The sequence below is a fragment of the Heterodontus francisci genome, unplaced genomic scaffold, assembly GCF_036365525.1.
Source record: "Heterodontus francisci isolate sHetFra1 unplaced genomic scaffold, sHetFra1.hap1 HAP1_SCAFFOLD_73, whole genome shotgun sequence".
Taxonomy (NCBI): Eukaryota; Metazoa; Chordata; class Chondrichthyes; order Heterodontiformes; family Heterodontidae; genus Heterodontus; species Heterodontus francisci.
In genome coordinates, this window is record NW_027142236.1 from 1365147 (window position 1) to 1393083 (window position 27937).

A 27937-nucleotide genomic window follows, 5' to 3' on the forward strand; every position below is an offset into this window, starting at 1 on the left:
GAAGGCATGTAAAAGCCAACCACATTGATTTGGTCTGGAGTCATATGGAGGCCACCAGGTAAGGGCAGCAGATTTCCTTCCCTAAAGAACATTAGTGAACCTTATGTTTCACTGGAGAGTTTCCATCTTCTATCACTCCCATATCCAAGGATGACTGAAAGATTCTGGCCAGTGCCTCTGCTGCTTCCACCATACCTTCCCTCAGCAACCCTCATACATCCCATCCAGACCAGGCAAATGTTCAACTTTGTTATTGTACAAAAAGTGTGGAATTGAAAGGGGTTAACTGAACCTGTTTGTTCAGTGACTGTATTTAATGTTAGTCTCCATGGACCCAAATTGTGTCACTGGAGTGTTTTCAACTTCTATTAATAAGGGGCTCCTTTCAATGTGCTATTCCATGGTATCAGTGGGAGCATCAACTCCGGCACTAACAGAGATCAGCGGCTTCAGACAGAGGGAGAGGATAGATCAGAATCTGAGAACAATAGATTGGAATGTTACAACAATGGATCAGAATCTGAGAACAATAGATTGGAATGTTACAACAATGGATCAGAATCTAAGAACAATAGATTGGAATGTTACAACAATGGACAGGGGTTTCTCCTCTTTGTTTGACCTGGTTACTGCTGATTATTATTGGATGACATTAGAATTGCGGATCTATTATGCTCTGAGGATGATTCAATTTATTTACTATCCCATACTCGCTATTATTGGTGTCCCTGGTAAGCCTCCATCTGCAACTATTGGATTCAGAAAACATATTTCACTGATTTAATGTTCTTGTCATTTAAATCATGAGAAGACTGAAGTCATTGTCTTCAGTTTTTGTCACATACTCTATTCCCTATCGACAGTCTGCATCCCCCTCACTGACCATTGTCTGAGGCTGAACCAGGAAGTTTACAATCTCTGGTACCTGTTTAATGCTGAGCTGAGTTCATCCCCATATTCTCGCGATCCCCAACCCTGCCTATTGTTACGGCCAGGTGAGGATGGGTCACAGTCGCTCGTCTTATTTGACCACAACTCTTTTTGTTCTTTTTAACCAGTGGGTGTGCTAACCCTCTCATTGAGTATTTGACCTTTTACCTTTGGAGTGATTGTGAAGGGCCTGGTCGGGCAGGTTCTCTTGAGTTTAAACAGGAAAGAGGTAAGTTTATTATACTTAACAATGTCAACCCGATCTCAATAAAATCATAAAAAATACACCACACATTTACGCACACATTCGTACGAGAATTACACAGAAATAGATTACAGAGTGAGAAGATGGGAGTCCGGCATAAATAGAAAAATAAAATACTCATTCTGTGATGTTGGATGACACGGCGGTCTTCCGGCTGCAGTTGTATTCTTGAAGTCTTTGGCTGGTCGAAGCACCCTTTGTGGCTGGCCCACGTGGCTCAGGGATTTCTTTGAGGCAGACTTGTAGGTGGCTTTCTTTCCCTGCTGTCTCTGTCTGTAGTAATCTGTCGGCTTGGAGGGACCACAGTCGCATGTGGTATTCAAACTTGTGACGTTATCTGGAGAGAGAGAGACGGGGGGACACAGCCCTTCTGATTCTGCACAGTTTGAATCACTGGCTTGTCTGTCTTTGTCCAGGGGGAACTCCCAACTTTCACATAGATGGACAGAAGGCCTCATGACTGTCTCAGTGCATTCGCTGGAACCTTATAATGAGATTCAAGGTTAGAAACTTCTGTCACCCCAGGGCTCAGGATGCCAGTATTTATAATTGTAGGAGTTTGCTCTTTCAAAGTCAATATGTCAGGATGCCCTTGTATGCCGTGTTAATGAAAGTAATTTAAGGTAATTCAATCACTAGAGCAAGCCAATGATACAGGTCTAGACTCAGCAGACATGTGTCTCCCGTTGGTGGCCGATGAATGTGAAAAGGTGTTTCAGATGCCAATTGCGGTGGGCATCTTGGCTGCCAGTTTTGTCAAGGTTAACTGTGGGATTTCTTTTTTCATTAAAGGTTTATTGCAAGTTTCAAATCGGTGAATAAAAATTCCTCATTGGGCATATGGTGTTATCTTGAAACCACCACAGCACACTGAAAGAAATGTGATAATAGGAACATTTCATTACAGAATTGTGGGAAGAAATAGAAGGAAATACACATTCATTCTCAATAATCACTTCTCAAATTCACACATGAATCTTGGAATTACTGCAGCTGTCATTGTCTGTTACAGTTGTGCTGATTTAATTGTTTTGGAGTTTTGTCAGGGATGGTTATGTGTCGGGTTCGACCCTGGACAATGCATCAGCGATTACATCGGTTTTTTTCTCTCTTGCAATGAAGCTTTAACTATTCAGGTTCCTGCACCTTGATGATCTTTCTCCCTGTGAGGTGTCTGAGATTTCCTGTGGACCTTTGTTCTTGCTGAGCACGGCTTTGAAATTTATTTATTTAGAGGTACAGCACTGAAACAGGCCTTTCGGCCCACCAAGTCTCTGCCGACCATCAACCACCCATTTATACTAATCCTACATGAATCCCATATTCCTACCACATCCCCACCTTCCCCTGCCACCAACCTATACTAGGGGCAATTTATAATGGCCAATTTACCTATCAACCTGCAAGTCTTTGGCTGTGTGAGGAAACCGGAGCACCCGACAAAAACCCACGTGGTCAAAGGGAGAACTTGCAAACTCTACACAGGCAATACCGAGAATCGAACCTGGGTCACAGGAGCTATGAGGCTGTAGCGCTAATCACTGCACAACTTTGCAGCCCCAAGTTGCAGGGTTTGATTAGCTTTGGGTTTGGGATCTGATCATTGGGTTCTTCAGTGGGTAGATCCACACTGACCTTACTTTTAACTTTCTGCTGAGGTACGCAAGTGCTGTTCACTTTAGGGCAATTTCCCTTCCCTTTTCTCTTCACTATGAGGAGGATATTTTTCCTAATCTGCCCTATTTCCTCTGGGACAGTAGTGTTCGCTAGTGTCTGTCCAGCTTTCACTGAACTTTCCAGCGGCACTTTGACTAGTTCAGACATCTCCCTTACGATTGACATGCCTTTTTCGGAACTTTCTTTGTCCCTCCACGTTTCTGTAAATGTTGTTCGCAGCCTTTTTATGGTCCCTGTTTGACCTGCATTTAAGGAGGAGAGTGAGTGGTCTAATTTCTCTAACATTTCAGGGTTGGCTAATCGGAGAATAGGGGGTTCCAATTGGTAATCCTCCTGGCCCTCCTCCAACCTGTCCTCACTGTCCTTTTGAATCCTTCCCTCCTGACTGTCTGACAGATCTGTACTTGTCTGTCCCCTCCACAGACTTGATTTTTTGCCTTTGCTCTGGGGAGTCAATTATATAATTTACCCGCTATTCTTTTTGTCACTCGCTGTGGACCACTGAAACGGGCTTTCAGGGGTAGACCCTCCATTGGGAGTAATAACAATACATGGTCTCTGGGCGGAAATGTTCTCGCCTTGGCATTTCTTCCTGCTTACCTTCTCATGGCTGCCTGGGGGGTCTTTGGTTGTTCCTGAGTCATTGCACAGGCTCCCGTGAGCCGATCCCAGAGCATGGAAATGTATTCTAACATGGAAGACTCATCCCTGTGTCCGAAAAACTTCTTGAATAGTTTAAGCAGAGCTCTCACCTCGTGTCCATAAATTAATTCAAAGAGACTAAAGCCAGTGGAAGCATTGAATAAGTCCCTGGTAACCAACAGGTGAAATCCTAGCCCTTTGTCCCAGTCATGGGGTTATTCATAGCAGTATGGCCTGATCATTGTCTTTAGGGTCTGGTGGTAACGCTCCAAAGCCCCTTGTGACTGTGGGTGGTAGGCTAAGGACCTTAGCTGGGTTATGTCCAGATTGCCCATGACCTTTTCAAAAATACTGGACATAAAATGTGTGCCCTGATCCAACTGGATCTCAGCAGGCAGCCCATTATCGGGTAAAGAATTGGGTTAGCCCCTCCACCACTACCTTGGCAGAGATAGCTCTTCGGGAGAATGGCCTCTGGGAATCAGGTCACCACATCCATAATGGTGAGAAGATACTGGTAGTCCCGTTTTGTTTTCAGCAGGTGTCCCACAAAATCCACCAGCACTCTGCTGAAGGGTTCCCCAAAAGCTGGTAGATGAATTTGGGTGCAGATTTTATTGCAGGTTGGGGCTTCCCCACCACCTAGCGCATGTGACTAGTTTTACAGAACTCCACCACATCTTTGTGGAGTTGTGGCCAGTCAAAATGCTGTCTTATGCGGCTTCGATTTTTCATACACTGACATGTCCAGTCATTGGAAGTTCGTCGGCCATTCTTAATATTTTTTTAAGGGACCTCAGCGACACCACTATCTGGTGAACCACTGTCCTCTCTTCATCCGCAGGTCTGTGAGGAGGTCTCTACTTCCTCATCAGCACCTCGTTCCTTAAATAGTAGCACTCTGCAATTCCCTCTGCTTCAGTTTTGGTTTGGACAGTCCGTGCTATTTTTTAACACAGGGTCGGGGGATTGAGCCTCAACTAAGGAAGATCTGTTTAGCAAATCCTTTCTGTTCTCTAACTTCCCAAAGAAGGTTGCAGACAGCCAGGCAGTCGGGTCATCCATCTACAGTGTCAGTTCAGGGATTGTTTGGCCGTGGACCGTGTCACCACACAATCAGGGAGAATGTCAGGGGCCTTATCCTGTAACTGCTCATGTCTCCCTGCGTTATCTTAGTCTCTCGAGAACTACCGGGGAAGCTGGCACCTTTTCCCCTGTCAGATCATTATCCAGGAGCAGGTCGACCCATCCATCGGTAAACTAGGTACAATCCCCATGGTTACCGGTCCTGAAACTGGGACACACTCCAAGTGCAGTCGTTATAAAGGTATGGACATATACTGTCTTCCGATACAATTCACTAACTCTTTAGCATTCACTACACTATCGAAGAAAGGTCATTCCTTTTCCCAGCAGAAGGGATTGGGTTGCCCCTGTATCCCTTAGTATGACTATGGGCTTGCTTGCCTCACTCAAGGTAGATGGGGTCACTTTTCCTTGGGATTATAATTCCTGGTAACTCTCAGGGATTTTGTTAAGATTTCCTGCACTCTCAGTGGTAGGTTTACTGGGTCTGACTGCCACAGTTAAAGGCACAGCCTGATCTGCTGTGATTTCCATCAGGGCCCGTTTTCCTGCACTGATCTGGTGGACATTTAAAAAAATATATTCATTCACAGAATGTGGGCGTGGCTGGCCAGGCCAGCAATTATTGCCCAACCCTAATCGCCCTTGCCAAGGTGGTGGTGAGCTGCCTGCTTGAACTGCAGTAGTCCATATGGGGTAGGTACACCCACAGTGCTATTGGGAAGGGAGTTCCAGGATTTTGACCCAGCGACAGTGAAGGAACGGCGATAAAATTCCAAGTCAGGATGGTGTGTGACTTGTAGGGGAACTTGCAGATGGTGGTGTTCCCATGTATTTGCTGCCCTTGTCCTTCTAGTTGGTAGAGGTCGCGGGTTTGGAAGGTGCTGTCTAAGGAGCCTTGGTGCATTGCTGCAGTGCATCTTGTAGATGGTACACACTGCTGCCACTGTGCGTCGGTTGTGGAGGGAGTGAATGTTTGTAGATGGGGTGCCAATCAAGCGGGCTGCTTTGTCCTGGATGGTGTTAAGCTTCTTGAGTGTTGTTGGAGCTGCACCCATCCAGGCAAGTGGAGAGTATTCCATCACACTCCTAACTTGTGCCTTGTCGATTGTGGACAGGCTTTGGGGAGTCAGGAGGTGAGTTACTCGCCTCAGGATTCCTAGCCTCTGACCTGCTCTTGTAGCCACGGTATTTATATGGCTACTCCAGTTCGGCTCCTGGTCAATGGTAGCCCCTAGGATGTTGATAGTGGGGGATTCAGCGATGGTAATGCCATTGAATGTCAAGGACAGATGGTTAGATTCTCTCTTCTTGGAGATGCTCATTGCCTGGCACTTGTGTGGCGCGAATGTTACTTTCCACTTATCAGCCCGAGCCTGGATATTTTCCAGGTCTTGCTGCATTTCTACACAGACTGCTTCAGTATCTGAGGAGTCGCGAATGGTGCTGAACATTGTGCAATCATCAACGAACATCCCCACTTCTGACCTCATGATTGAAGGAAGGTCATGGATGAAGCAGCTGAAGATGGTTGGGCCCAGGACAGTACCCTGAGGTAATCCTGCAGTGATGTCCTGAAGCTCAGCTGATTGACCTCCAACAACCACAATCATCTTCCTTTGCGCTAGGTATGACTCCAGCCAGCGGAGGGTTTTCCCCCTGATTCCCATTGCCCTCAGTTTTGCTAGGGCTCCTTGATGCCATACTCGGACAAATGCTGCATTGATGTCAAGGGCAGTCACTCTCACCTCACCTCTTGAGTTCAGCTCTTTTGTCCATTTTTGAACCAAGGCTGTATTGAGATCAGGATGAGTGGCCCTGTTGGAACCCAAACTGAGCATCACTGAGCAGGTTGTTGCTAAGCAAGTGCCGCTTGATGGCACTGTTGATGACACCTTCCATCACTTTACTGATGATTGAGAGGAGGCTAATGGGGCGGTAGTTGGCCGGGTTGGATTGGTCCTGTTTTTTGTGTGCAGGACATACCTGGGTAATTTTCCACATTGCAGGGTAGATGCCAGTGTTGTAGCTGTACTGGAACAGCTTGGCTAGGGCCGCAGCATGTTCTGGAGCACAGGTCTTCAGTACTATTGCCGGAATATTGTCAGGCCCCATAGCTTTTTCAGTATCCATTCACTGCAGTCGTTTCTGGATATCACGTGGAGTGAATCGAATTGGCTAAAGTTTGGCATCTGTGATGCTGGGGACTTCAGGAGGAGGCCAAGATGGATCAACTCGGCACTTCTGGCTGAAGATTGTTGCAAATGCTTCAGCCTTATCTTTTGCACTGATGTGCTGGGCTCCCCCATCATTGAGGATGGGGATATTTGTGGAGCCACCTCCTCCAGTTAGTTGTTTAATTGTCCACCACCATTCACGGCTGGATGTGGCAGGACTGCAGAGCTGAGATCGGATCCGTTGTTTATGGGATCGCTTAGCTCTACGCAGTTTGGCATGCAAGTAGTCCTGTGTTGTAGCTTCACCAGGTTGACACCTCATTTTGAGGTATGCCTGGTGCTGCTCCTGGCATGCCCTCCTGCACTCTTCATTGAACTAGGGTTGGTATCCTGGCTTGATGGTAATGGTAGAGTAGGGGATATGCCGGGCCATGAGGTTACATATTGTGGTTGAGTACAATTCTGCTGCTGCTGATAGCCCACAGCGCCTCATGGATGCCCAGTTTTGCATTGCTAGATCTGTTGGAAATCTGTCCCATTTAGCACGGTGATAGTGCCACACAACACAATGGACGGTATCCTCAATCTGAAGGCGGGACTTCGTCTCCACAAGGACTATGCAGTGGTCACTCCTACCAATACTGTCATGGACAGATGCATCTGTGGCAGGCGGATCGGTGAGGACGAGGTCAAGTATGTTGTTCCCTCGTGTTGGTTCCCCCACCACCTGCCGCAGCCCCAGTCTAGCAGCTGTGTCCTTTAGGACTCGGCCAGCTTGGTCAGTAGTGGTGCGACTGAGCCACTCATGGTGATGGACATTGAAGTCCCCCACCCAGAGTACATTTTGTGCCCTTGCTACCCTCAGTGCTTCTTACAAGTGGTGTTCAACATGGAGGAGTACTGAGTCATTAGCTGAGGAGGGCGGTAGGTGGTAATCAGGACTCTCATTAATCTTACAGGTTTTCCCGACACTTCCACCAGTCAGCATGACGGTGATCTGCCTCATTACAATGGAAACACACATGGCTTCGGCTGTTACTCCTGCTGTCAGTACCGTCCTATTTGGCCTGAGGAAGGGCTCCCGTGTGTCCAGCTTTTCCTTCTTGCCCATGGCTGTTCAGGGTCCGATCAGCCTCCCACCTTTTATTCTCGGGTCTTTGGGGTTACTAGGGAAGGGTTTCCCTTTGGGGCTAAGGCCTTGTATACAAGGGAAAATTCATCAGCCAGAAGTGCAACCTGCCTGGCTCTTTGAACCTTCTGTTCCTCTGTGTGTGTTTTAATGGGAGGGAGAGCGAGTTTGTGAACTCTTCGAGATGGATCACTGCTCTGAGATTTATATATGTGGGCTGTATCCTGATCTTCTGTATCCACTGGTCAAAAGTAAGCACCAAAACAGACTGGAAATCTACTATTGGTTCATAAAATGGTAATGTTTAGCTTAGACAAATGTAGGGCTATTACAGGCAGAGTCAGGAGAATTTATAATGGGGAATTGAGAAATGACAGAGAAGTGAAATGTGATTCGCACCGCAGCCTCTGAGCTCCAGCGACCCAGGTTCAATTCTGGGTACTGCCTGTGTGGAGTTTGCAAGTTCTTCCTGCGTCTACGTGGGATTTCTCCGGGTGCTCAGGTTTCCTCCCACAGCCAAAAGACTTGCAGGTTGGTCGGTTAGTTGACCATTATAAATTGCCCTTAGTATAGGTAGGTGGTAGGGAAATATAGGGACAGGTGGGGATGTGGTAGGAATATGGGATTAGTGTAGTATAAAATGAGAGGTTGATGGTCGGCACAGACTCGGTGGGCCGAAGGGCCTGTTTCAGTGCTGTATCTCTAAACTAAACAAAAAAATATTTTGTGTCTGTCTTCACTGAGGAAGATACAAGAAATCTCCCAGAATTAGAGATCCAAGGGATTGGGAGAATGAAGAATTGAAGGAAATTGGTATTAGTGAGAAGTTTGTATTGGAGACATTAGTAGGGCTGATGTTTGACAATTATCCAGGATCTGATATTCTATATCCCAGAGCGTTGAAGGAAGTAGTAATGGAGATTGTTCATGCATTGGTGATCATCGTTCAAAATTCTATCACTTCCGGAACGCTTCCTGCAGATTGGAAGGTAGCAAATCTCATCCCACTGTTTAAGAAGGGAGGGAAAGAGAAAATTGGGAACAACAACCACCCATTTATGCTAACACTACAGTAATACCATATTCCCTACCACCTACCTACACTAGGGGTAATTTATAATGGCTAATTTATCTATCACCTGCAAGTCTTTGGCTGTGGGAGGAAACCGGAGCACCAGGCGAAAGCCCACGTGGTTAGCATTTCATCAGTACTAGGGAACATGTTAGAATCTATTCTAAATTATGCGATAAATAGATCTGATTGGGCAGAGTCAACATGGATTTATGAATGGGAAATCATGCTTGATGAACCTGTTGGTTTTTATTTTTTGGATGTCACGAACAAAATAGAGAAGGGGAGTCGGTGGATTTTCAGAAAGCTTTTGATAAAGTTCCCCACAGTATGTTGGTCAGCAAAGTTAAAGAACATGGGATCGGAGGTAATATACTGACTAGCAGTAAGGATTGGTAAACAGGCAGGAAACAGAGAGCAGGAATAAATGGGCCATTCTTGCTTTGGCAGGCTGTGACTAATGGAGTACCGCAGGGATCTGTGCTTGGGCCCCAGCTGTTCACAATATCTATCAATGATTTGGATATTGGGACCAAAGTAATATTTCAAGTTCGCAGATGACACAAAATTAGGTGGAAATGTGTGTTGTGAGGAAGATGCAAAGTGGGTTCAAGGAAATTTGGACAGACGTAGTGAGTGGGTAAAAACATGGCAGATGGAATATAATGTGGAAAAATGTGAAGTTAGCCACGGTGGTAGGATGAATAGATGTGCAGAGTGTTCTAATTGGTGAGAGATTAGAAAGTGTAGATGTACTAAGGGACCTGGATATCCTCATTATAAGTAATTGAAAGCTAACATGCAGGTGCAGCAAGCAATTAGGAAGGCAAATGGTATGTTGGCCTTTATCACGAGTTGATTTGAGTAGTGAAGTCTTGCTACAATTGTCTAGAAACTTTGTTAGACCGCAGATGGAGTGCTGTGCACAGTTCTGGTCTCTTTACCTGAGGAAGGATATTATGACCACAGAGGGAGTGCAAAGAAGGTTCACCAGACTTCTTCCCGGGATGGTGGGACTGTCCTATGAAGAGAGATTGGGGAAGCTGGGCCTGTATTCTCTAGAGTTTCGAAGAATGAGAGGTGATCTCATTGAAACCTACAAAATGCTTAAAGGGATAGACAGGGTAGATGCAGCTAAGATGTTTCCCCTGGTTGGGGAGTCCAGAAATAGCAGACATAATTTCAAAATAAAAGAGAAGCCACTTAGGACAGAGATGAGGAGACATTTCTTTTACTCAGATGGTTCTGAATCTTTGAAATTCTCTACCCCAGAGAGCTGTGGAAGCTCAGTCATTGAGCATGTTTAAAGTAGTGATTGACAGTTTTATAAATACCACTGACAAAAAGGGATATGAGGATAATGTGGGGGAAAAGGCATTGGATGATCAACCATGATCATATTGAATGGTGGAGCAGGCTCGATGGGCTGAATGGCTTACTTCAGCTCCTATGTTCCTATGTTCGGAAGCTGGTTAACTCTTTCAAACTCGAGGTCAGTTTAGTCAGGCTGCTTTCCCAGGGTTCGGAATGTTTTACAGTAAACTTCTGATACTATCTCATATGCACCCAGGATACCATTTTTATCCATCTCATAATGTGATGAACTTTCATCTGGCAACAGTGAATAAACCTCATGGACTTTTCCTGTTATTCTACTTGGTAAAAACAGTGTCCAGCTCTCGGTCAGTCATTTCAGCGGCTTTGCAAGCATTTCAAAACTGATGAAAAATTCTGACACATCCTCCTCATTGAAATTTGGAACTAACTGGGAGAACATTAAGAGCTCAGCACATGGTCCTGAACTATGGGTTGCTCCTTCACTAGCTGTGCCTTCAGTGGGTGGACTGGGACTTCCTCTAGTTGTTTGAGCCACCTTAACTCCCTTTCCTCCTTCTCCTTCTGGAACACTCTTACTTTTTCTCTTTCTTGACGCTCTGCTCTTTCTCGCTCTCTCTAGAATTCTAATTCTAGTCTTTTCTGTTCTAGTTTTACCTTAGCTAACATGACTCTATCTGTCAGTGATTCTAACCCTGTTTGAATTTTCTGCTGCAAATAAAAAATGGTTGGCCACAAGTCTTAGGATTTCGGGTTTCCAATCTTTTGGACGGAGAATAATCCCTAACTGTCCAGCGACATTACACAACTTTTCAACAGAGAGGGGTTTTAACCTGTACCGAGTTACTTCACTCTGTATGTAATTCCTTTATTGGGAATGTAAATTCTTTATTTAAAAAAGGGACAGAGACAGAAAGCACGAAAAATTATGAGGGTATGGATAGGGTAGATAGGAAAAAACCTTTTCCTTAGCGGAGGTGTCAATAACCGGGGTGCATTGATTTAAATTAAGGGGCAGGAGGTTGAGAGGGGACTTGAGGGGAAGAAAAATCACCCAGAGGGTATTTGGAATCTGGAACACACTGCCTGAAGGGGCTTCAGAGGCAGGAACCCTCCACAACATTTACGAATTATGTCGATGAGCACTTGAAACGCCATAGCGTACAAGGTTACGGGCCAGGTGCTGGAAGATGGGATTAGAATGGATAGGCTTGTTGGCCAGCACAGACACAGTGGGCCGAAGGGCCTGTTCCTTTTCTCTATAACTCTGTGACTCTATGACACTTCCAATTTCTCGTTTGTCATTGCGTTGCAATAACTAGAACCTCCACATTTCTGATACAGCCAGGTGAGGAGGGGTTCCAGGCTCCCCTCTTGTCCTATCTTTTCTTTGATCACAATGGGATTTAGTCCTTTTTAGCATTGGACATGCTGACCACCTCAGTGAGTATTTTACCTTTTACCTTTACTGTGATCGTGAAAGAACCAATCAGACAGGTTTTCTTAAGTTTAATCAAGAAGTGAGTTTATTGTAATTTAAAATCTAAAATGAATCTAAATAAAATAATAAAAATATACGTTAGACATTCATGCACAAGCTCACAGGCAAATCACTCAAATGAAGTATACAGTGAGAAATAAATTTGTATTTGGATTGGAGTCCAGAATAAATTAAAAATAAACAAAGTCTGTGATGTTGGATAATTCTGTGGTCTGCGTCTTTGCCACCCGTACTTATGAGTTTCATGTCATCTTCAAGCGTTGAAATTATGTTTTTTTGCATATAAGTCTCTATTACTTGTATATGTATCTACATGTCAGGAAGAGCACTGATGCTAAAACTGACCCCTGAGAAACAGCAATTTATACTCCCCCTCCCCCAGTTTGAACAAAGTCTGTTCACCACGTCTCTCTGCTTTCTGTCCCTGAGTCAGTGTCATATTCACACTATCACTGTCAAAATATTCCATGTGTTATATTTCTCATAACAAGTCTATGAAATGTCATTTGATCACAGGCCTTTTGAAAGTCCGTATACATAACATGAAACACACTATCCTCAACAACACTCACAGTTATGTCATCAATGAACTTGATCAAGATTATCGGACGTGATTGGTCATTACTTACCCGTGCTGTTTGTCATTTATTATCCCATGTTTTTCCAAGAATGATATATTTTGTACAGGCTTATGGCCTCTAGAAATTTCCAACCACCGACATTAGACTGACTGGTCAGTAGCTACAGGATTTATCTAATGTCTCATTTTATAAGCAGGGTGTAACATAGACAACCCTGCAGTCCCCTGTCATCACTCCCAGATCCAAGGAGGATTGAAAGCTTCCAGCCAATGCCTCTGCTTTTTCCACCATTCCCTCCCTCAACTCACCTCGTATCTCCCATCTAGACTGAGGAACACTTCTACACTATTGTGGTACAAAAAGTATTGGATTGAAAGAGATTAACTGAACTTGTTTGTTCATTGACTGTAATTAATGTCAGTCACTACGGACTATAATTGTGTCACTGGAGGGTTTCCCTCTTCTATTAATAAGGGACTCCTTTCAATGTGTTAACTCATAGTGTCAGTGGGAGCATCAACCCCGGCACTAACAGGGATCCGTGGCTGCAGAAAGAGAGAGAGAGAGAAAGACGATCGATCAAAATCTGAGAACAATAGATTGGAATGTTACAACAATGGATCAGAATCTGAAGACAATAGATTGGAATGTTCCAACAATGGGTCAGAATCTGAGGACAATAGATTGGAATGTTCCAACAATGGGTCAGAATCTGAGGACAATAGATTGGAATGTTCCAACAATGGGTCAGAATCTGAGGACAATAGATTGGAATGTTCCAACAATGGGTCAGAATCTGAGGACAATAGATTGGAATGTTACAACAATGGGTAAGAATCTGAGAACAATAGATTGAAATGTTACAATAATGGGTCATAATCTGAGGACAATAGATTTCAATGTTCCAACAATGGGTCAGAATCTGGGAACAATAGATTGGAATGTTACAACAATGGGTCAGAATCTGAGGACAATAGATTGAAATGTTACAATAATGGGTCATAATCTGAGGACAATATATTGGAATGTTACCACAATGGGTCAGAATCTGAGGACAATAGATTGAAATGTTACAATAATGGGTCAGAATCTGAGGACAATAGATTTCAATGTTCCAACAATGGGTCAGAATCTGGGAACAATAGATTGGAATGTTACAACAATGGACAGCAGGAGTACGTATTATTGGTTTGGCCTGGTTACAGCTGAGTATTTTCGGATGACATTAGAAGCGCGGATCTATTATGCTCTGAAGATGATTCAAACGGTTTACTACCCCATCCTCGCTATTATTGGTGGCCCTGGTAAGTCTCTGTATCCAACTATTAGATCCATAAACAAAGGTAATTACATCGGCATGAGTACAGATTTAGCCCTAGTGGACTGGGCAGGAAGACTAAAAGGTAGGACAGTTGATGAGCAGTGGCAGATGTTGAAGGAGATTTTCAATTCCTCCCAACTACAATATATTCCAGAGAGGAAGAAATATTCTAGGAGGGGGGAAAACATCCATGGCTAAGCAAGGAAGTTAAGGATAACGTAAAGACAAAATCTAAGGCATACCATATTGCAAAGGCCAGTGGCAGGCTGGAAGATTGGGAAATTTTTAATGATCAACAAAGGGTTACTAAAAAAGTAATAAAAAGAGCAAAGATAAATTATGAAAGAAAACTAGAGCAAAATATAAAAACGGATAGTAAAAACTTCTTTAAGTATATAAAAGGTAAGAGAGTGGCTAAAGTGAATGTTGATCCCTTGGAGGATGAGACTGGGAAGTTGATAGAGGGGAACACAGAAATGGTGGAGACACTAAATCAGTATTTTTCCTCAGTTTTCACGGTGGAGGACACCAGTACCATCTAAATAGTAACAGGTAATGCAGAGGTTATAGAAAGAGAGGAATTTAGAACAATCATCATTACTAGGTAAAAAGTGCAGAGCAAACTATTGGAATTGAAGGCAGACAAGTACCCAGGGGCTGATGGCCTGCATCAGAGTGTCTTAAAGTAAGTGGCAGCAGAGATAATGGATCCATTGGTTACAATATTCAAAAATTCGCTGGATGCGGGAAAGTTTCCAGTGGATTGGAAAAAAGCTAATATAACGCCCTTATTCAAAAAGGGAGGGAGGCAGAAAGTAGGAAACTATAGACCTGTTAGTTTAACATCTATCGTTGGGAAATTGTTAGAACCCATTATTAAGGAAGTAATAACAGGACGTTTAGAAAGTCAAAACGCAATCCATCAGAGTCAGCATGGTTTTATGAAGGGGAAATCCTATTTGACGAATTTGCTAGTGTTCATCGAAGCTGTGACAAGAAAAGTGGAAAATGGTGATCCTGTAGATGTAGTATATCTGGATTTCCAGAAGACATTTGATAAAGTGCCGCACAAAAGGTGAATACAGAAGGTAAGATCACATGAGTTCAGGGGCAATTTATTAACTTTGATAGAGGATTGGCTAACCAACAGAAAACAGAGAGTCGGGATAAATGGATCTTTTTCTGGTTGGCAATATGTAACTGGTGGGGTACCACAGGATTTGGTCCTTGGCCCCTGCTATTTACAATATATATTTATGATTTGGATGCAAGGATAGAAGTTACTATAGCCAAATCTCCAGATGACACTAAAATAGGTGGGATAGTATGTTGCAATAATTAAATAAGAAATTTACAAATTGATATGGATAGGTTAGGTGAATGAACGAAAATTTGGCAGATGGAGTTTAATGTGGATAAGTGTAAGGTTATCCATTTTGGTCGGAAGAATAGAAAGGCAAATTATTATCTAAATGGAGATAAACTTCTGAGTGCTTCGGTGCAGAAGGATCTGGTTGTCCTCGTGTATGAATCGCAGAAAGCTAGTTTGCAGGTACAGCAGGTGAAAAGGAAGGCAAATTGAATTTTGGTATTTCTTGCTAATGGAATAGAATATAAAAGTAGGAAAGTGCTGCTGCAACTGTACAAGGCATTAATGAGACCGCACCTGGAGTATTGTGTATAGTTTTAGTCTCCTGACTTGAGGATGCATGCAGTTGCACTGGAGGCAGATCAGAGGAGAGTCACTGGAGAGTCCAGGGAGGAGGGGTTTGTCTTATGAAGAGAGATTGAGCTCTTTATGCCTTTACTCTATGGAGTTTAGAAGAATGAGAGTCGATCTAATTGAGGCCGAGAAGATGGTTAAGGGGATTGACAAAGTAGACACAGAGAAGACGTTTCCTCTTGAGGGGCAACCTAGAATGAGAGGTCATTGTTTTAGGATAAGGGATAAGGATTTAAAATAGAGATGAAGAGAAATTTCGTCTCTGAAAGGGTCGTGTGTCTGTGGGATTCACTACCCGGAGTGCAATAGATGCCGGGACATTGAGTAAATTTAAGGAGGCGATAGACAGATTTTTAATTAGTAATGGGTTGAAGAGATATGGAGAACGGGCAGGAAAGTGGAGTTGAGACCGAGATGAGATCAGCCATGATCATATTGAATGGCGAAGCAGGTTCGAGGGGCTGAATTGCCTACTCCTGCTCCTACTTCTTATGTTATTATGTTCTTATCTGTATCTTTCCAGACAAGAGCGGGTGACGTATCCATTATCTCTCTCTCTGTTGTCCATTCATGTATCTGCTGTGTGACGGAGGCCATCTATGTCGGGTGAGCTGAATTATACTGCTTGCTCTCTCAGCAGGGAGAAGCAGGTGAGAGATCCCGTGGCTTTGTCAGGATAACGGGATTCCTGATGGTCTAGGTGTCTCTGCGGGGTCCCCAAGGCAACGGGGAGAGGTACAGGAACTGGTACAGCTCTCACTCCATTAATGTACAGTTGGTGTGTGAGCATGCCCAGTACATCATCTTGGTAAATGTCCACTGTACTGGCAGCAGCCACTGTACCTTCATTCTGAAGCAGTCAGCCGGTCCCAACACATCGGGCCCCCCTGCAGAACCCGAATGTGGCTCATGACCTCTAAACTCTAGACACTCCCCTCCTCCACACAAAACCACCAGGTGAAGCAATGCTTCAGATGTCTGAACCGCTCGTGGGGAGCCCTCCAGTACATACTGGAGCAGGTGTCCAAGTTCATGGTGTTCTGCTGCACCCTTCACATCAGCACCATCATGAGGACACAGGCTTTGGCACCAGGAATCCGCAGGCTACCTCAGTAGGAGGAGGAGGAGGCAAGGAGGATATTTCCTGGATGATTTCAAACCGGAAAGGCTGTCGTAGAGACGCTGCTAAGATTCCAGTTCCCAGAGGACAACTTCCCTTTCCCACCATGGATCCCCCTCTTCTCCACCAATACATCCATCTGAGATGCCCCATCACAGCGTCCCCGAGGTAACCATCCTGCAATAAAAACACCAACAAAATGTTTTTCATGATCGTCTTTATCCAGCAACACATGCAATTATACAAACAAAACTGAACTATTCACCCTTGTGTCTTCCCTTAGTCCCTGTCCTGTGGGTTCCCTCAACCTGCCTACTGCTCCTACACAGTGTTTCCCAGTGACTGCAGCATGGCTGGTGGAAGGCTGCTGACTTTCACTGGGGTGACTGCAGATGGCCTTGCAGGACTTCCTCGAGCTGCTCTAGGCCTTGAGGACTCGGATTCAGACTGCACCACCTCGACATGGGCAGCAGCTCCAGCAATGTTCACATCTGAGTCCTGTGTATTATAACTCGTTTGTGACCTCGCCCTCCGGTGATCTGACACATGAACTATCCTTTCCCCCTGGCCTGGCTGCAGCTCACTCGTGCTCGGTGACTCACCACATGCAGATTCTGACTCTATACCAGCCTCTAAGGTACACGCACTGTAAGTATTTGATCTGGTGGCTGTGAGCATCAGACCAAGTGATGGGGCTTTAGTGATCTTTTGCTGCTCTCTTTCTGTCTCCTGGAGCTGCTGTGACTGGGAAGTTGGTCGTATTGGGTTATAATTGGAAAGTATAAAATCAGAAGGGGAGGTTTGAGGTGAAGGATTGGGGGTGGAATGGAAAGCAGGAGGTCCATGGTCTCACTATCTCCAGCTTGTACATCAACATTTCTAACGTTTACCAGTTCTGATGAAGGGTCACAGATCTGAAACATTAACTCTGTTTCTCTCTGCACCGATGCTGCCAGACCCACTGAGTATTTCCGGCACTTTCTGTTCAGGTGCACAGATGTGCCCCATTGACCAACTTATCTCAGCCCTTTTTTTGCTTAAATTTGTATTTCTGGACATCCTCAGATATTCCATTGAGAATAAAATCGTAATTCCCATCATACACCTCGAAAATCCTTAGTATGTCCGTCTCCCCAGGCGTGCCTGTTTTTCTTCTCTACCAGGTTATCAATTGACTGTTTCCTGTGATATGCGAGTGAGATTGTATTTCTGGCTTTTTTTATTCAAAACTCTCTGAAAGTCCTCCCCCCCCCCCCCACCCACGCTCTTAGTGATGAACACACACGTTTGATTGAGTGTAAACTCTTTTTGTTGCCAAATCTCCTCCTCATTCATCACTCAACTGAGTTTACTATTTTTCACAAACCAAGTAAACCAAGCCTATCATCCTGATGTCTGTGTTCCGTCTCCTACACCACTGTAAGGTCTGATCTAGGGTCAGAGATCACCCAAAAAGCAGGTCAAAGGGTCACAAGCAGTTTATTGAGGAGTGACAGTTCAAATACAGCACAAAATCAGAATAAACACAGTAGAGAAACAATCTGTGACATATGAAAAAGGCTTTCTGGCTGTGAATTAGTTTTTTAGAAGCTATTATTAAAGATGTTATAACAGGGCAGGTCGAAAAATTCAAGGTGATTAGGCAAAGTCAACATGGTTTTGTGAAAGGGAAATTACGTTTAATCAATTAACTGGAGTTCTTTGAAGAAGTAACATGTGCTGTGGATAAAGGCGAACTGGTGGATGTACTGTACTAGATTTCCAGAAGGCATTTGATAAGGTGCCACATCAAAGGTCATTGCGAAAAATAAAAGCTCATGGTGTAGGGGGTAACACATTGCCATGGATAGACGTTTGGTTAGCTAACAGGAAACAGACAGCAGCCATAAATGGGTAATTTTCTGGTTGGCAGGATGTAACGAGTGGGGTGCCACAGGTATCAGTGCTGGGGCCTCAACTTTGTACAGTTTGTTTAAATGAATTAGATGCAAGGACCGAAGGTGTGGTTGGTAAATCTGTTGATGAAACAAAGTTCTGAAGAGGACATAAGGCGGCTGCAAACGGACATAGATAGATTGAGTGAGAAGGCAAAGATCTGGGAAATGGAGTGGAATGTGGGGAAATGTGAAATTGTCCATATTGGTAGTAATAATGAAATTAAACTAAGCATATTATCTGAATGGTGAGGGATTGCAGAACTCTGAGATGCAGGAGTATCTGGGTGTCCTGGTGTATGAATTGCATAAGGTTAGTATGTCGGTTCAGAAAGTAATTAGGAAAGCTAATATAATGTTATCATTTATTGTGAGAGGAATTGAATACAAAGGTAGGGAGGGCATTGGTGAGACATTATCTGGAATTCTGTGTTCAGTACTGGTCTCCTTATTTAAGGAAGCATGTAAATGCGTTGTAAACAGTTCAGAGAAGGTTTATTAGATGAATATGGGCGGACTGTCTTATGAGGAAAGGCCGGACAGGCTAGGCTTATATCAGCTGGAGTTTAGAAGAGTAAGGGGCGACTTGATTGAAACATTGAAGATTCTGAGCGTGGGATAGAGCAAGTGAGGGCGACAGAGAGAGAGAGGGAGAGATAGAGAAAGAGAGAAGGAGAGAGCTGAGCTCATCGGCTGCTGAAAACCTCATCCATGCCTTAGTTACCTCGAGATTTGACTATTCCAGCACACTGCTGGCTTGTTTCCCACATTCTACTCTCTGTAACCTTGTCCCTTGTGGTCATCCAAAACTCTGCTGCCATCTTCTAATTTACACCAAATTCTGTTCACCCAACATCCCAGTGCTCACTGACCTGCATTGGCTCTTGGTCCAGTAACACCTCAATTTTAATATTCCAACCATGAGATCAAATCCCTCCATGTCCTCGTCCTTCTGATTATCCCAATCCCCTGTCCATTTCCAATATTCCTGAAACTTGTTCATCTTAAATTCTTTTGCTAATTCCCTTTATAAAGGTGGGTTTCTTTCCCCCTGTCTCTATCCCTGACCACACATTTCATCTCTTCATCTTCCACCCTGAAAAATCATATAAAAGGGAGGCAGGAACTCTGTTGCCACTCCTACACCACTGTAAGATCTGATCGAGGGTCACTGATTAACAGAAAGGAGGTCGAAGAGTCACAAGCAATTTTTTGCAGGGAAACCATTGGAAAAAATTCGGAGGGACCGGATTAATCTCCACGTGGAGAGGCAGGGATTAATCAGGAATAGTCAGCATGGCTTTGTCAAGGGGAGTTCCTGTCTAACTAAATTGATAGATTATTTTCGAGGCGGTGACTAGGGGTTTAAATGAGGGTAAAGCAGTAGTCTATATGGACTTCAGTAAGGCTTTTGATAGGGTCCCGCATGGGAGATTTGTTAAGAAGGTAAGAGCCCATGGGATCCAGGGCGATTTGGCAAATTGGATCCAAAATTGGCTTAGCGGTGGGAGGCAGAGGGTGATTGTCAAGATTTGTTTTTGCGAGTGGAAGCCTGTGACCAGTGGTGTACTGCAGGGATCGGTGCTGGGACTCTTGCTGTTTGTAGTGTACATTAATGATTTAGACGTGAATATATGAGGACTGATCAGTAAGTTCGCAGCTGACACGAAAATTGGTGGTGTTGTAAATAGTGAGGAGGAAAGCCTTAGATTACAGGACGCTGTAGATGGGCTGGTAAGATGGGCAGAGGAGTGGCAAATGGAATTTAATCCTGAGAAGTGTGAGGTGATACATTTGAGGGGGGCGAACAATAGAAGGAAATATACAATGGATGGTAGGACCCGAGGAAGTATTGAAGGTCAGAGGGACCTAGGTGTACTTGTCCATTGATCACTGAAGGTAGCAGCACAGGTAGACAATGCGGTCAGGAAGACGTATGGGACACCTTCCTTTATTAGCCGAGGCGTAGAATATAAGAGTAGGTAGGTTATGATGGAGCAGTATAAAACTCCAGTTAGGCTACAACTGGAGTACTGTGTATAGTTGTGGTTGCTGCACTATCGAAAGGAGGTGATTGCAAAGGAGAGGGTGCAGAATAGATTCACCAGGATGTTGCCTGGGCTGGAGCATTTCAGCTGTGAAGAGCGACAGAAAAGGCTAGGGTTGTTTTCCTTAGAGCAGAAAAGGATGAGGGGTGTCATTTTTGAGGTATACAACATAATGAGGGGCATTGATAGGTTAGACATGAAGAATCTTTTTTCCCTCAGTGGACGGGTCAATAACCAGGGGGAATAGATTTAAGGTAAGAGGCAGGAGGTTTAGAAGGGATTTGAGGAAAGTAATTTTCACCCAGAGGGTGGTTCGAATCTGGAACACACTGCCTTAAGAGATGGTCCGGGCAGCTACCCTCACAACATTTCAGAAGTATTTAGATGAGCACATGAAACGCCATAGCATACAAGGCTACAGGCCAAGTGCTGGGAATTGGGATTAGAATAGTTCGGTGCTTGATGGCCAGCACAGACACAATGGGCTGAAGGTTCTGTTTCTGTGCTGTATATCTCTATAATTCTATGACTCTATTGAGGAGTAACAGTTCAAATACAGCACAACATCAGAAGAGACATTGTGTACATACGACCTGTGGCAGGTGAGAATGGCTTTCAGTTATGGATCAAATGTTAGAAGCTATTATTAAAGACGTTATAGCAGGGCACGTAGAAAAAAATCAAGGTGATCAGGCAGAGTCAACATGGTTTTGTGAAAGGGAAATCATGTTGAACCAATATACTGGAGTTCTTTGAAGAAGTAACATGAACTGTGGATAAAGGGGAACTGGTGGATTTACTGTACTTAGATTTAGAGAAGGCATTTGATAACGTACCACATCAAACGTCATTGTGGTAAATAAAATCCCATCGTGTAGGGGGTAACATAATTGGCATGGATAGAGGATTGGCTAGCTAACAGGAAACAGAGTAGGCATAAATGGGTTACTTTCTGGTTCGCAAGCTGCGGCAAGTGGTGTGCCATCATGATCAGTGCTGGGGCCTCAACTTTTTACAATTGATACAAAAAACTTTGATGAATAGACCGAAGGTATGCTTTCGAAATTTGCTAATGACTCCAAGATTGGTAAGAAGGTAAGTTCTGAAGAGGACATAAGGAGGCTACAAAGGGATTAGGAAAGGTTAAATGAGTGGTCAAAGAACTGGCAAATGGAGTATAATGTGGGAAAAGATCAAACTGTCCATTTTGGTTGGAAGACTTGACTGTTACCTCGAGACTTAACTATTCTAACTCACTCCTGGCTGCTCTCCCATAACCTACTCTCTGTAAACCTGTGGTCATCCAAAACTCTGCTGCCACCTTCTAATTTACACTAAATTCTGTTCACCCAACATTCCTGTGCTCACTGATCTACATTGGCTCTTGGTCCAGTAACACCTCAATTTTAATATTCTCACTCGTGTGATCAAATCCCTCATGTACTCACCCCTCTGATTATCCCAATCCCCTGTCCATTTCCAATATTCCTGAAGCTTGTTCATCTTAAAGTCTTTTTCTAATTCCCTTTTAAAAGTGAGTTTCTTTCCCTCTGTCTCACTCCCTGACCACACATTTCATCTCTCCAGCTCCACTGGTGCTGTGGAAGTTCGGATCCATAAAATGGTGTGAGCTGCACTGCCGGTCACATCCAGCACATTGTACAGGACACCCAGGCTGTCCGGGGTGATAACGTGGGTGTAACATGTGTGCGTCTGTAGTGTGAAGAAGGGTCTGAATATGGTGTCAATCAGCCATTCCAGCAGCTTTGATGGACGTCTTTGAAACTTGGTCTGTGCATGTCCACTGACCGCCTGTGTCAGTCACTCTCAGCTGAACATACATTCAGCAGCACGAGGAACCCCCTCTAGTGTTATTTAAAAAGACCAGGTATCCATCTTACAGTTTTCTGGAGGTTGTGTTGTGAGCTGCTGCAGACATTCAGGGAGGACAGAGAATTTGTTGACCCAACAGTAGGGGCGTGGAACGCCCTGCCTGCAACAGTAGTCGACTCGCCAAATTTAAGGGCATTTAAGTGGTCATTGGATAGGCCTATGGATGAAACTGGAATAGTGTAGGTCAGATGGTTTCACAGGTCGGCGCAACATCGAGGGCTAAAGGGCCTGTACTGCGCTGCAATGTTCTATGTTCTATGTTCTATAACTCTGGACAAGGTATAGGGACTGTAGTTACAGTGTCTCTGGGTCTGTAACATGACCAACAAATGGAGCAGAGGCTGCAGAGAGGGGATGCTCTGAAAGAATGGATGAGGAAGGGGCTCTGCCCTACCAACCCCGGGTTTTCCAAGAGCACTTTTCCTACCTACACCTAACCCAGGAGCAGTGTGTGAGGTGACTCTGATTCAATTAGGAGGTGGTCACAGAGCTGTGTCACCTCCTGTAACACGACCTAGAGCCTCACACCAGGGTGAGGACGGAGCTGTCAGTGGATGTTAAGGTCACAGTTTAATTGAACTTCTTTGTATCTGGATCTTTCGAGACAAGAGCAGGAGACGTATCCAACATCGAGTCACAGAGACTGATAGAGTCATTTAGGACATAGAAGGAGGCCATTCATCCCATCATATCCATGCTGGCTCTGCATGGAGCAATCCTGTCAGTCCCACTCCCCCACTCAATCCCTGTAGCAAATTCATTTCCTTCAGGTCTCCACCAGCTTTCATTTGAAATCAATGATTGTCTCTGCTTCTAACGCACTTGTGGGCAGTGAGTTCCAGATCATTAACACCCGCTGCATAAAGAAAACACTTCTTCCTCATATTCCTCCTGCATCCCTTGTCCAGAACCTTCAATCTGTGTCCCTAGTCTTTCTTCCATCAGTTAATGGGAACACTTTGTCATTGTCTAAATTATCTAAACCTGTCATAATCGTGTAACCTAACCTTGGAACTAAAATCCTCCATCCCTGGAACCATCCTGTTAAATCTCTTCAGCACCAAGGACCTTCATAATCTTTCTGAAGTGTGGTGACCAGAATTGGACACAGTAGTCCAGCTGAGACCTAACCAGAGATTTTTAAACATTCATCATAACTTCTCTGCTTTTGAACTCAATACCTCTCTGTATGAAGTCCAAGATTATATGTATTTTACTATCCAATCTCTCAATATGTCCTGCCACCTTAAACGATGGATACACATACACCCACAGGTCTCTTTGTTCCTGCACACTGTTTAGAACATTGTTATTAAGTCTATATTGCCTTCCTATCCTTTCTGACAAAATGCATCACCTCACACTTGTCTCACACTTTCATCTGCCACTCGTCTGCTCATTCCAATCAGTATCTATGTCCTGTTGCAGGTGGTTCTGAACATACTCCCTGTTTGTCACAGCTCCATGTTTGGTATCAGAGGCGGATTTTGAAATTCTACTCTGTATTCCAAGATCCAAGTCATTTATACACAGCAAAATTAAACAGTGGCCCGAGCACTGGCCCTGGGGGAATACCCACTGTCTAACACCTTTCAGTCTGAAAAACTCCCATTTACTATGACACACTGTTTTCTCTATGTAAACCATTTTTTTATCCAATTGGACACTGACCCTCCCATTCCATTTGACTCAATGTTGGTAATTAACCTTTTCTGTGGCACTTTATCAAACACATTGTTCAAACCAATCTAGACAACATCCATCACATTCCCTTCATCAACCTTCTCTGTTACATCATCAAAAGTGCAATTAGATTAGTCAAGCATGACTTTCCTTTTGTAAATCTATGCTGGCTATCCTGAAGTAACTCAAACCTCTCAAATGCTTGTGGTTTTATCCCTGATAATTGTTCTAAAACCTTTCCCACCACTGATGTTGGACTATCTGGCCTGTAGTTGTGAGGAATGTGTGCTGTCCATTGATGTATCCGCTAGGTGAGAGAGGCCATCTATGTTGGGTGAAGTTAATACACCTTTTTCTCCCTCAGCGGGGAGAAACAGGATAAGGGGACCCCTGGCTTTGTGAGGATAGCTGCATTCCTGTTTTTTGAGATGTCTCTACGGTGTCCCCATGTCAACGGGGAGAGGTACAGGAACTGGAAGAACTCTCACTCCATTAATGTACAGTTGGTGTGTGAGCATGCCCAGTACATCATGTTGGTGAATGTCCACCATCCTGGCAGCAGCCACCATCCCTTCATTCTGAAGCAGTCAGCCCGTCCCGACACATCGGGCCCCTATGCAGAACCAGAATGTGGCTCCTCGGAGACAAATGTAACCACCCCTCTCCAGACACAGCTCATGTTTCTACTCCCCCAAACCTCCTCCCACCACCACCCAACATCACACAATTAACATGTGTATAATGTGAACAATGAAGTCACCAGGAACATGGTGGAACAGACCATCAGTGTGATGAAGTAATGCATCCACTGTCCGAATCGCCAGAGGGAGACCTCCAGTCAACACTGGAGCAGGTGTCCAAGTTCATGGTGTTCTGCTGCACCCTTCATATGATCACCATCATGAGGACACAGGCATGGGAACCAGGAATCAGGAGGCTACCTCAGGAGGAGGAGGAGGAGGCAGGGAGGATATTTCCTGGATGCCTTCGACCCAGAAAGACCGTCGGAGAGACCCTGCTAATATTCTGTTTCCCATAGGACAACATCTCTTTCCCACCATGGATCCCCCATTCTCCATCATTACACCAATCTGAGACGCCCCATCACATTGTCCCCTTGCTCACCATCCTGCAATAAAAAACACCAACAAAATTATTTACTTTGACATCTTTACCCTACAGCACATCCAATTATACAAACAAAACTGAACTATGCACCCCTGTGTATTCTCTTAGTGCCTGTCTTGTGGGTTCCCTCGACTTGACTAGTGCTCCTACACAGTTTTTCTCCAATGACTGCAGCATGGCTGATGGAGGGCTGCTGACTTTCCCTGGGGGAGACTCCAGGTGGCCTTGCAGGACGTCCTCGAGCAGCTCTGGGCTTTGAGGACTGGGCGTCGGTCTGCACCACCTCGACATGGGCAGCAGTAGCCTGGGATGTCTGATGGGTAACAGCAAGTACACTGGTGGAGTGGCGGTGAAGGGAGAACAAATACTGTCATCCTGAGAGAGGACAGCAGGTTCATGCTCCATGGAGACACTGTCAGTCCCACGGGCGACAGTTCATCAATCCTAGTAATCTACTGGATCACAGAATGCTGGACTGCTGTGAGATCCTGCAAACCCCTTTGAACACTGAGATCCACAGCCATGTTGACAGCAGTCTGATCCTGCATGGCAGCAAGCATGGATCTCATGACATAAAAGCAAAATACTGCAGATGCTGGAAATCTGAAACAAAAACAAGAAATGCTGGAATCACTCAGCAGGTCTGGCAGCATCTGTGGAAAGAGAAGCAGAGTTAACGTTTCGGGTCAGTGACCCTTCTTTGGAAAAGTAGGACCCTTCCGAAGAAGGGTCACTGACCCGAAATGTTAACTGTGCTTCTCTTTCCACAGATGCTGCCAGACCTGCTGAGTGATTCCAGCATTTCTTGTTTTTGTTATGGATCTCATGACTTCAGTCTGAGCTTCCACTGCAGCACTGAGACGTCATATAACTCTGGACTCTTGAGCATCTCCGAGTTTAATTACTCTACCATTGATGGCCGTACCTTCGGCTGCCGAGGCCCTAAGCTCTGGAAGAGAAGAGCAGAACGTCTTTAAGGTAGGAATTCCTGGAATAGAAGTGACAGTGAATTAAATACTAAAATAAAAACAAAATACTGCGGTTGCTGGAAATCTGAAATGAGAACAGAAAGTGCCAGAAATACTCAGCAAGTCTGGCAGCATCTGTGCAGAGAGAAACAGAGTTAATGTTTCAGATCTGTGTCCCTTCATCAGAACTGGAAAACGTTAGAAATGTAACAGTCTGTCATTTAAACTCTCCCCTCTCCGTCCCATCACAATCCTTCCTTCTTGTTCCTCTTCCCCCTTCCCCTCTTTCACTTGCTCAAAGACTGTTACATTTCTAACATTTACCGGTTCAACTGACAATTTCCTGTGATATGCTAATTTCATTGTATTTCTGGCTTTACTTATTCAAAACTCTCTTAAAGTTCCCCTACCCCCGCCCCGCCCCGCAACTCTTAGCGATGAACACACACACGTTTGATCGAGTGTAAACTCTCTCTGTCTCCTAATCCATTTGGACAGTGAGAATAAAAACTGATCATATTATTTGAATGGTGATGGATTGCAGAAGTCAGAGTTGCAGAGGGATATGTGTATCCTGCTGCATGAATTGTATAAGGTTAGTCTGCAGGTTCAGCAAGTAATTAGGAAAACTAATAAAATATTATCATTTATTGCGAGCGGAATAGAACACAAATGTAGGGTGTTTATATTTCAGTTATACAGGTCATTGATGAGACCTCATCTGGAGTACTGTGTACAGTATTGGTCTCCTTATTTAAGGTAGCATGCAAATGCGTTGGAAGCAATTCAGAGAAGGTTTCCGAGACTAATACCTGGAATGGGCGGGTTGTCTTATGTTGAAAGGCTGGCGGGCTAGTCTTATATCAGCTGGGGTTTAGAAAAGTAAGAGGCGACAAGATTGAAGCATATAAGACTCTGAGTGTGGGCCAGAGCAAGAGAGGGAGACAGAGAAAGAAACAGGGAGAGAGAGAGAGAGAGAGTTCAGCTCATCTGCTGCTCAAACTCTCATCCATGCCTTTGTTGACTTGAGACTTGACTATTCTAACACACTCCCAGCTGGTCTCCCACATTAAAACTTTCTGTAACCTTGTAATCATCCAAAACTCTGCTGCCATCTTCTAATTTACACCAAATTCTGTTCACCTAACATCCCCGTGCTCACTGACCTACATTGGCTCTTGTTCCAGTAACACCTCAATTTTAATATTCTCACTCGTGTGATCAAATCCCTCCATGTCCTCAACCCTCTGATTATCCCAATCCCCTGTTCATTTCCAATATTCCTGAAACTTGTTCATCTGAAAGTCTTGTTCTAATTCCCTTTTTAAAGTGAGTTTCATTCACTCTGCCTCTCCCTGACCGCACATTTCATCTCTCCAGCTCCACTGATGTTGTGGAAGTTTGGATCCATACAATGGTGTGAGCTGCACTGCTGGTCACATCCAGCACATTGTGCAGGACACCCAGGCTGGCCGGGGTGCTAGCGTGGGTGTAACATGTGTGTGTCTGCAGCGTGAGGAGGGGTCTGAATAAGATGTCAATCATCCATTCCCGCAACTTTGATGCACGTCTGTGAAACTTGGTCTGTGCATGTCCACTGACCGCCTGTGTTAGTCGCTCTCAGCTCAACATGCATTCAGCGGCACGAAGAACCCCCTGGTGTTATTTAAAATGACCAGGCATCCAAATTACAGGTTTAGGGCTTTTGACGTACTTCTGCTATT